This window comes from Dipodomys spectabilis, unplaced genomic scaffold (assembly GCF_019054845.1).
Source record: "Dipodomys spectabilis isolate Male_0828 unplaced genomic scaffold, ASM1905484v1 ptg000508l, whole genome shotgun sequence".
NCBI classification, from domain to species: Eukaryota; Metazoa; Chordata; class Mammalia; order Rodentia; family Heteromyidae; genus Dipodomys; species Dipodomys spectabilis.
In genome coordinates, this window is record NW_024871185.1 from 137,656 (window position 1) to 149,633 (window position 11,978).

Here is an 11,978-nt window from a genome sequence, read left to right on the forward strand (position 1 = left end):
GCATTTCTCAGCAAGGATATCAAAACCGGTACAAATAAGAGCTAGCTTTGAGTTTTCTCTCTCTCTCTCTGTCTCTCTCTCTCTCTGTCTCTTTCTCTCTTTCTCTCTCTCTTTCTGATTTCCTGCCTCTGTTTCCAACTCTCTGAGCACAGGACCATTGCTTACCAAGTTGTTTTATTGTGTACTGTGATCTACTAGTGTGCGCACAGTCATGTTCTGCTTCAAAGGTCACCATGCTGCACCTGGAAGAGGAGCTGTCTACAAAGTCAGCCTGCATGGGTGTGTCTGCCTCTTTCCTGAGGTCAGAGTCCCCATAGCTACTGGGGTGGCCTTAGTAGATGCCCATGTGCCTGGACTGCTGACTGCTGAATGTGGGCGACTCAAGCACAGCCTCTTTATTTACCCAAGTCAGAAGTCTGTGTTGGATCCTGGGGGCACTGCCCTATTGGTGACTGTGCTAGGAGGAAGGCTGTGGGTAGCAGGAGCCTCAATGTGGCCTGACATCTGGGGAAGAGAAAGAATAGGTCAACTCTAAAGGCAAAAAGAATGAAGAGAGAAAAGAAGCAGTAAAACCTTTATCAATTAAAAACACAAGAGTTTGGAAGTGGAAAGGCAGTGGAAATATTCTAAATAACAATAAAAATTGCTAACATGGATAGAAGATGGATCACATTTTGTCATACATAATTTTGAAAAAAACATACTAGGAATGAAAATTTAAAAGTCAAAATTTAAAACACTATTTGGATTATAACTACACAGTATAGCTCAGTGGTTAAACATTGGCCTAGCATATGTGAAGCAATGGTGTGATCTCTTAAGCATTACAAAGCACACACACAAAAACCACAAGAACACACACACACACACACACACACCACATACACACATTTGGAATATTGATATTATCATATTAAACAGAGGAAATTATCACAAATAGAAAACGTAGGTTAATATATGAAATAATAATATTTCTCATCCTATTTAAAAGTTTAGTAGAAATAAAATAATCACAATAGATTCTTATAGATTAAGTAAACTGAAAATTAAGTAATAGAAGACATGAGAACCTTTTCAAATAAGTTTTAAATAATAAACATTTTGACACATGTATCCTTTCATTTTGACAAAAAATTGATGCTAGTGGTGTTTTAAATCAAGATTTAGAATATTATAACCAGGTGCTCTATATCTCGCTAGGGGTGGCTATATCTCTAATCGTTTCTCTCTGAATATTTTTATAATAAGGTATTATAGTTGCTCAGTCTCTCCCAAATTACAAACCCTATTTACATTTCCCACCATAGCTAGAAAATAGCAGCCACAAATCACCATGCCCAGCTCAAACTTTTTTTTTTAAGTTAAGTAAAAATATTTCCAAAAATCACCAGGTAATGAAACTTTTCTTAATAAAGTATGTGCTTCTTAAAAATACAGTATTTGCTACCTGGACAAATATGTTTACATCTATAAGAAATAAATTTTTTAAATTTACCAACCGTATAAAAATTCAAAAAATAATTTTTAAATATTCACTTTATAAATATTTTAAAACAAAATATATGTGTCTGAATAATTTACATGTGTAAAAATCATGCAAAATTATATTAACTAGTCCTACAACTCTGAAAAAAGAATTACCCTGAAGAAACAGAAGAAAATATTTAAGTTCAAAATTTGAAATTTAGAAAATAAAATGAAATGTACTTTTTAGATGACTAAAGTAACTGTAAACCCTCTGCATACAAATTTTCTTATAAAAATGCATGAACAAAGAAAGCAAAAGCACTCATTCATCAATAGCAACAGCAAAAGCATCAGTAGTTCTTTTTTTGAGCATACAAAAAAAATCGATGGGAGAGATAACAACGTTCCTTCCATAAGCTGGGAAGGGAGGTGAAGGGTAAACAAAGGAGGAGGCTGCAATGCTTGGTAAGAAATGTATGCATTATCCTGCCCATGTAATTGTAACCCCTCTGTACAGTATGCTCTCAAATAAAATAAACTAAAATTTAAAAAAAATTAAAAAAATAAAAAAAGAAATGTACTTATTTATGTAACTGTAACCCCTCTGTACATTACCTTTACAATAAAATTAAATTGAAATTAAAAATAAACCAAACAATATACCAATAAGAATTCTTATAAGCCATTGGTTAAAACCTTTGTAAAAAACTGCCCTAAGTACCCAAGGAATATATTTTGATGATGCTACTTTAATAATTAAACTTCAGTAAAGAAGCAAAAAGTGTAAAAACTGTTACAAAGTAAAGTAATTAATCAGAATAAGTTACTATTCATAATAATCATAAGCTGAATTTATAGTGATAGTCAAATATGTAAGAAATGAGAGAATTTGCCATACATTTGCACTTAATATGTGTGAAAGAATTTTCTAGGTCTTAAATATATCTTAAGCTTAATACTCAGAACTTAAAATATATCTTAAATTTAATAAAGAACCTATTCTGTCACATCATATGATAATCAGGTAAAGCTGATATTAGAGCAAAGAACAGATTCTACTAAGTTTTTGTATGTTAATGTATATACTTATTTTGGTTGTGAGAAACTGTGGGGATTTCGACTTGAGTTATTGCTCATGCTAGGCAGGCGTCATATCAGTGGTTAATTTTAGGATAGGGGTTCCCTTTCCACAAGAACATGCATCTGATCTGTCATTTTAGCCTTCCCATCATCAATGGAATCAGAGTTGCAGACCAACTTGTCTAGCTTCCTACCTTGCCTGGCCTGGATTCCGCAGTCCTTCCAATCTTAGACTGTAGATAGTGCAGTGTGGTGGAAATGATCCAATGCACCCAGCTATAGATTGAGAAGGAGGTCCACTAAACTTTCGGCCTGGTTCTATTCTCAATCCTCCTCAGTAGTTACGAGTAGAGGTGGGAGCCCATGGTGCCAAGCAGTAAGAGTATTTTCTAAAGTAACTAGACATATATATGACTTGTGATTACCTCAGGAAAAAAATAAAAGAGTAGTGAAGCATAGAGGACAGACAGAATTTTAACTAGCTACTCAGAGGCTGAATCAGCTTAGGTAGCTACTCGAGAGGCTGAGATCTGAAGGCCACTGTTCAAAGCCAGTCAAATCATGAAAATACATGCGATTATCTCCAAAAAACCAGAAGTGGAACAGTGGCTCAAGTGGTAGACCATTACCTTTAGACAAAGAAGCTGAGGAATAATGCTTGCGCAGTATGAAGCCTCAAGAATAATGAATGTATGCATGAGCACATGCACATGTGTGTGCGTGGACTCGCACGAGCATCCACACACATGCACACAAACACACACAAATGAGTATTTCAATGTGAAGTTCTTTCATTTTAACCTTGCTGTACTTTATTTCCCTGTATTAGTTCACAAATTAACAAAATCAGCTAACCACCTATTTACATACAACTCATGTTTCTCTAAAGTCTACTCTCTTTTTGGAAGCCTGCTTTTATTTGACCCAAAAGTAAATTATTCAGGAAGTCAATTCATCTCTCTCAAGTCTGTTGTATTAGATGATTTTTAGGTTCCTCCTAGGAACATGATTTTGTGTAATCCTGCATGAAGCAACATAACCCTGTCAAGCAATTAATAATAGGTTTTTCTCCGCCTGGCGAACATCTGTAGTTTTACTAACTTCATAAAATTCATGATCTGTCTGTGTATGCCAAAGACTGCTGGGCAAATAAAAAGACCCTTCTCAGAACTTAGCATTTGTATACTATTCATAGGTATGAGGTGTTTAAATATTACTGAATTTTTTTTGGAATAAATAATATTCATCTTGACTATCTTGAGAAAGAAAAATTAGTTTCTCAGCGCTTCAGGTAAGAACATGAGTGAAAGAAACAAAAGGAAAAGTGGAGAACAATAATCCATATATTCAAATGAAACAAAACAACCCAAGAAAACACAAATTAATTCAGTACTCAAGAACCTGCAGGAAATGCAAATATAAAAAAAATCAACTATGACAATCTTATGAATATCCTTAATACATGGGAGTGAACTGTTGTAAGAATAGTGCTTAAAGCCCAGACTGGACAGAAAGATCTGTACACAATGCCACGCACCTGTTATTTTAAATTCCAGGAAGAATAACATAAAGTGTACTGAGCCCCAAATCAGATACAAGTAGGAAGCCAGATTCTATCTGAAAAATAATCAGGATAATTTAAGTCTGAGGACATGACAAAATGGTAAGAACAACCATTTCGGGGGCACAAGACACTCAATTCAAACTCTAATATTAGGGTATTAAAGAAAAAAACTATGATTTTAAATAATTGGAATAATGGTAAGATTTGAGTATTTGAGTGGAGAAAAATCCATGAGAGAGATAGAATGAACCCACATTGCAATACTTTCTACTTAAGTGATAATGTTTTGTGGTACTTCAGACAAAAACGTTACCTTGCTAATGAGTATGGATTTGCACTTGGGTGATGGAAATACTCTACTTACACATGGGTAAATTAAATAGATTTTTGGGGGTAGATTGTACTTCTTGAACTAAGAGCCTAGATGATGTCCCTGAGCTTTTTCTCTCAAGGCTACCACTCTACCACTTTCAGCCACAGTTCCAATTCTGATTTTCTGTTGGTTGTTTGGAGATAAGAGGCTCATGGACTTTCCTGCCCAGGATGGCTTCAAACCACAATCGTCAGATCTCACCCTCTGAGTAACCAGAATTCCAGCCATGAGTCATCAATGATTTTAATAATTTAGTAAATTGTGCAGTTACAGAAGTTATAAATTATCCTCATAACCTGTGTAATATATGTGTGTGTGTGTATATATCAATGCATACGGATAGAAATATTTTAGCATATTTTTTTATCTACAATAGAGTTGTGAAATCATCCTTCATTATAAAATAAAATGGCAGCCAGGCACCGGTGGCTCATGCCTATAATCCTAGCTACTCAGGAGGCAGAGATCTGAGAATCGCAAGTCAAAGCAGACAGGAAAGGAAAGTTGGAGAGATTCTTATCTCCAATAAACCACTCAAAAACCGGAAGGGGCACTGTGGCCCAATTGGTAGAGTGCTAGCCTTGAGCTGAAGAGCTGAGGGAGAGCGTCCAGGTCCCAAGTTCAAGCCCCACGACAGACGAAAAATAAATAAATAAAAATAAAATAAAATGGAAACAAAAGTTAATAAGGAGCAAAACAAAGAGAATTGTCACAGGTTTCTTGTTGTGAATGCAATATGAATTGTGAGAATCAGTTTGGCAAAATCATCTCTACTTTAACAAAATGGATAATAGCTATTAAATCCAATCCATCTATTTGCCCACATTGTGCATCCTCACACATGAGTGTCAAAATCAAACCACAGTTTCTGCCATTGTATTTATCTCACCTGTTATAAGTTAGAGGATAGATGAAGTAATCAAATAAAGATTAAAATAATAGTATGTGTGGCTATGAGTTAGAGCTGAAAATGATTTTAAGTATGATAATAGCTAATTAAATTGCATATTTCTTACCTTTACTCTATTGTCATGTCCCTCATTCCCACATTAGAAAAGTACATAGAAGGTTCTCACTAAATTATATGTACAATTATGAAAAAAAGTATTGAAAAAATATGGACACAGTGTGGTTTTAGCTTATTGTGACCTGTAGGGGGTAGTGTGTTTTTGAGGATTTGCAATACGTTCTAATGGAGATGAAGAGAGGGATGTGCTTATTCTGGAAAACTGGCTAGAGGGTTGCTCCCAGAAAGATAGTGATGAATTCTTCCAAAAGGTTACAGTAAAATCACTTTCACAACCATGTTCACTGCTGCACTATTCACCGTAGAAAACTGATGGAAATAGCCCAGATTCCCTTTGGCAGAGGGATGGTTAGAGAAAGTGTGGCACATGTACACAATTGGATTGCACCCATCCATTATGAAGACTGTTACATTATTTGCAAAGAAATGGATAGACCTAAAAATATGTTAAGTAAACTAAGTCAGAGACACACACACAAGGACCCATGTTCTGTCTCATATTTGGAAGATAGAACTTTATGCAAGTTTTCACAACAATATTAACCAAAGCATGCTATTTGCAGAGGAGAATTTCAAAGGTGTATTTTCTTATAAAATTGAAATTTTAATCCAACAAAATGAATACCAGGAAACTATCACTTAAGATGTGAGGGGAATTCAAAGGGAAGGAATAAAAACAGTTATGGAGGAAGAGCGTGAAGGCATAATATTCAATACAGATAGTATGAAAGTAGAAAAAATTAAAGTGGGGTGAGATTTGGAAGGGTGTGGAGAAGTTATGTAAAGATCCATTGTACTTAAAAATTGATTTGTTGAATGGAAATTCTCTTGTACAATTATTTAAGATAATAAAAATATAATTAAAAACAATGGAGACATTTTATCTTAAACTGTGTTCTCTTAAACCATGAGTCAATATAATACTTTCCTCCTCAGAAATGTTCTTTGCAGGTATGTTCCTCACATTAACAGAAAAGTGATCAGCACAATGTATATCAATCCATCACATTGCACATCATAAAGAGACACACTATAAATTCTATTTCCATCTCTTTTAAAAATAAAATTGTTTGCTCTATAAATTGATCAGAGGCATGGATTTTGTGGCTAGTTAGTTCATTGAACATCTGTCTCTCTCTTCCTCTCTCTCATTCATGGTTCTCATATGATTGTTCCATAATTATCCTAATTTATTTTGTTGTTATATTTTTGGTTGCATCATTTCACTTTCTGCTCTGCCATTTCCCAAATCATTTACATAGAAAGTATTATTTCCTATGTTTTCATTCCTAGAATAAGCTGCACATGGAGACACCACTGGTCCTCATTTTCATTCTGTACCTTTTAATACGGAGGAAAATCTTTCCTCTGCTTTCTATCAATTCTCTACTCTCCAGTTAGAATAATTTAGAATAGTAAAAATGGAAAAAGAGAAAATAAGTCATGGTGAAAAAAAAAGATGCAGAAAATTCACTGGATTTTTCTGAACAGTTCAACCAACGTCAACTACTGGGGAAATACATGGACACCTCATTCCGACTGGTACTCAAAGTCTCTGGTTAGGCAATTCTGATGAAGACAAGGAAGAAGATGAAAAAGTGAGGAATGGTATCATTTGCAAGAAAAAAATGGAGAAGGATCCAAGCAAATTTCTTCTTTGGGCTGCCGAAATTAATCGGCTTTCTACAGTGTGGTGAAACCTTTCCAAAAAGGCCACTCGTGTAAATACTAGGGATGACGATGAGTATACCGCTCTTCATCAGGAAACCTACAGTTGACACTGACGCATTGTCCATGAGTTGGTGGCTCGAGGCAGATATTCACGCAATAACTGTGAATGGCTGGACACACCTGCACAGTGCTTATACGTGGAATAATACCAGTGTGGCTTCTTTCTTACGTCATCATGATGCAGATACCAATGTCTAAACGAAAGGCCTCTTGACCCCCTTGCATCTTGCTGCTGGGAATAGAAACAGCAAAGATACGTTTGATCTCCTTCTTTTGAACCATTATATTAAACCAGGTCTGAAGAACAACTTGGAAGAAACTGCATTTGATACTGCCAAAAGGTAAGTATGTATGACTACCTCTTTGAAGTTGTGAAAGGCTGTACAAATTGTTCTCCTACGTCTTAATGATTTGGTTAAGTTACTTAAATTTCAAAAATGCCAGTCCATCCTTTGTCTCTGTACAAAATATTTTCACAATACAAAGCAACAGCAATATCTTACTTTAAAAATTCATGGATTCCATGGTATTCTTCCAAATGAATTGCCTGACTTTGATGTCAAAATATATTCAAGAGTTGTTTGTATACATCTATAATGATTTCTGTAGAACTTGTGATTTTTTAAATCAGAAATAATTTTAATGTATCTGTTGAAATGAGTAGTACAGAACCTAAAGACATTTCCGGTGCTTGTCTGAAGAAAGTATATTTTAACATATTCTGTATTCTGTTTGTAAAATGTCCATAATCTATTTCATTCTCTCCTAGATATAATGCTTTGAATACTACATTGTTATATATTATATAAATTCATTAATAAATGTGTCCTTACAGATTGCATTCCATATAAAAACAGTTTAAGATTCTTTTTTCTCCTAGGTCCTTATAGTATTTTATTTCTTTGGGATAAAATTAAAATGTTATCTAATTTCAAAAGTTTTGTAAAGGTTATGCTATGTAAAGACCTTTCTAAATTGAAGATTTAATACACTGATGTCAAACTAACTTTTAATTATATGAATCACATATGTTGTTACACTTGTATTTTTGTAATCAACTTTTTAATAACTGTTTTTCATTTCTAGCAACTGAAGAATGAAAAATATGGAATAATTCGCATATTTTCATATCATCCTTGTCCAAGTGGCATGTTAATCTCTATATTGTTGTAATTTATGTATACGTGCTGCTGAAGCATGTAGTATCCTGTAAATTTAAGTTGTTAACAGGCATATATCCTTGGTTGCCTATTTGTAGCAAGGAAACCTTATTGTTACTAACAATGTTATTGATCTTATTTCTCTGAAATTCTGAGTATAGTGGGAAAACATATTGTTTGGTAGATTGCTCAAACTTGCATTTTTTTGCCAATGACTATTTTAAGTCTTTTTCATTTTAAATTTGATCATACTTTGAAGCCTTTATGGCTAGGTTCAAAGAGATGGCTTTTCAAGTGCTTATTTATCAACTGAGTTAGCTTTGTGGAGCTAATGGATTCAAAGTAAGCCTTGCTGAAGTGCTACTTCTAAACTTTTGCAGCTTAAAATTTTCCAAATGAGGTCTTACTGGCACAAATGTCTACTGACCCTTTACCCTTCTTCCATGCAGTAACAGGCAAAACAGAATATCTTACCCTGACAGCAAAGATTATCTTACTGGAACAAAACTAATCTTAGTTACAAGGGATCATAGAGAAATAAACAGTTCTGACTAGAAAGTATTTTATCATAATATAATTGTTTATTATACCTACCATTTCAAAAGTAGCTAAAGACAAGAAGGTGAAAAATAATTGTTCTTATGCATGATTACCTAATGTCCTGACCATCCAACCAGGCAGGAACTTACACTACTGAATTTCTATCACCAAATATTTCCATAGCTCCCGGAGAAGTCCATATTTTTCTCCTTCATATTAGGCCTTAAATTGGTAATGTTTTAATCACAGTGTTTCCTCTTGCCTCTAGGCTGTAAATCTACAAATGGTAAAGCTTTAGGTCTAACTCTACCAAACTCTGGGGTAGAGATAATGGAATAATACTGTAAAACAGAGTTGCCTTTGATAGCCTAACCACAACAGAACAATGAAAAACATTTCCTTATATTACATATAGTTATATATTTTATATTTATATGTGCTAATTTTATGTTTCACACAATGAAACTTACTAGAATTAATCGATAATTTGACAAATAAATTGATATTTATTACAATAAATAAATTGGAATATAAATAATTAGGTTTAGAATATATATTAGAATATAAGAAGTATCAATGCAATGTCTTCGGTATAAATTTGTGATACCTTCTAAGTGTTCTTAGTCTACTGAATTCACATGGTAAAAAACAATGTTGTTTTCCTCTAATCTGCAAGGGATTTTACTCTGCTGCTCTGTATATTGTTTTAACTCGTTGGCCCAGAATGATTTTCTAAATATTTCTGATCATACCCAAATTTTGCTGATATGATGTCCAAAAGGTATTATTATTCTACAGTACCCATGCATCCTAGGATCCCAGGTCCCAGTTATCTGCATCATCAGATAACAAGGGCAAGTCTTCCCACCTAGGCCCATGCAACATGCCAACAGAAAGTAATTGAAGACTCATCTTAACTTCTCATTTCCTATAATAATTTAGTGCCCCAATTACACAGGGTTTAGCAGTAAGCAATTGTGAAATGCAAGGCAACTTAAAAATGAAAGATGAGATCACAAAATCTGAGAGAAACTACTGTAATTCACACTTTCAATTTACAGATGACTAGCCCATATGAGTGAACATGATCACAAATGTCACAAGAATATTTTTAATACCCCTCTCCTAATGATTAACGAAAGATTTCAGTCTAGTATAAGTAGGGCAAAAAATAGTTCCTGGAAGGATAGATCCATTATTTGTCTATCAAGGCTTTGAAAACTTGAATTAGAAGTCAAATATCATTCAGAAAAATATTAATTGAGAAGATCCTTAGTGCTTCAAAACACTGGTACTTCAGTAAAACTTGGTTATGTAGTATAAAAAGGTTGTAATTCTCAAATCAATGGTAACCTATATTTAATCTCCTGAAAATATATTCCTTTTCAAATAATTTTTTAGGGGGTCCGGGTGTGGGGCCTGATCTCTGGGCGTGGGCGCTGTCCCTCAGCTCTTCAGCTTAAGGCTAGCACTCTACCACTTGAGTCACAGCACAACTTCCAAATTTTTTTTTTGGTCATGTGATGCTGGGGAATTGAACACAGGACCTCATGCATGCAAGCAAGAGCTTTACCACTGAACCACCTTCCCATCCCCTCAAATAAACTTTTTAAAGACACATTCTCCAAAATAACATTTGACGAGTAGATGATACTTAGTGACATTACAAGTTTTTCAAGTGGAAGGAACAAGTTACAATAGAGTTGATTTATTATCCAGCACTAATACCAAACAGGTTCAACCATTCCTTAAATTATAGAAATAGTAGCCCCCTCCATTTGTGTTGTTCAGTAGATGCCTTCCAGAAATGTGTTACATAGATCAGCCTCCCATATTTCAAGCCTAAACATTAGCTAATAAAGTAAGTTTCATCAAATGATAAGGTACATTTTCAAAGATCATGGATATTTGCCTTATCATGTTGATTGATGTTTTCCTTAAGAAAGATGACTTCAAGTTTTGAATATGGGTACTCATCAGAAATGTGACAAACATAAAATCTGCCTTCTATTTCTATCATATTCCTCCACAGTAATAAATTTTAGTTTTCTTCTTTTCCCAAAAGTTATAGGTAGTAGAAAATATTATCCCATGTAAAATAAAATAATCACAAACCATTGTACGAAGCCATTTATAAAAACTGCTATTTAGGAAAACATTCTAAGCCATTTTTAAACTTTCTTGTTGACTAGAGATTAATCTTCTAAATGGATAAGAATAAAATCATGTCTCGGTGCTTCACGTCTCCAGTCTTGCAAATTGTTATTGCAGATGAATTAATTATGGAAATATAAGCTGATATCAGTTCAAGTATATGCAGGATTGAAATGCCATGGAATGTACATAAACCTGTCAAAGTATGAACAGACAGTTTAAAAGAATGACTATCAAGAAGTTGAAACCAGAGAAGAATATTAGTAAAAACATAGAATGAATGAAAAATGAAAAAGTGGCAAGTACAACTAGAATACTCAATGTACACATGTGATAAAGGAAGTGGTAAATCTGAAATAAATCTTGGAGAAGAGGTTGGTTGAGAATGATAGAAGGAGTGACTCTGATCCAGGAGCACTGGACAATTACAAGGACATATTTAATTGTAACACACTACCACAACCTTTTGAAATTCAGTTAAAAACACAGCAAATACCAAACACACAAAAATCACAACCAAACGGCAATCTCTAGAGAGTATGAATATGACCTCTCAAAATTTTAAATAGTTAATCAAAAGCAGTATGGGAAAAGCAAACCAACTGTTCAAAGAGGGCAGTTTGGGGTAGGGGAGAATTTTGAACAGACTTAAATAGATTGTCTAATGTTATAAATCACCTACATCTGCAGCAAATATTTTCTAATGGGAGATCTCTTTGTCTGAACTGGATATTCCAGTCCTGAGATACACTTGATAGCTGGTGAATATAGAATGAAAGAAACAAGAACAAAACCCATTACTCTATTGGAGAGAAAACAGTCCTCTATGTTTTCTCTCATCGCTCTTTACTACTCTTTTTCACACTTTTCAGTCAAGTGATT

The 11,978-nt window shown here is 34.1% G+C and overlaps 1 pseudogene; it reads right to left on the reverse strand.

Annotated features, from left to right (window-relative positions):
• Nucleotides 1-8,341: 8,341 nt before the first annotated feature.
• LOC122099283 lies at nucleotides 8,342-8,441 on the reverse strand (annotated as a pseudogene).
• Nucleotides 8,442-11,978: the final 3,537 nt, after the last annotated feature.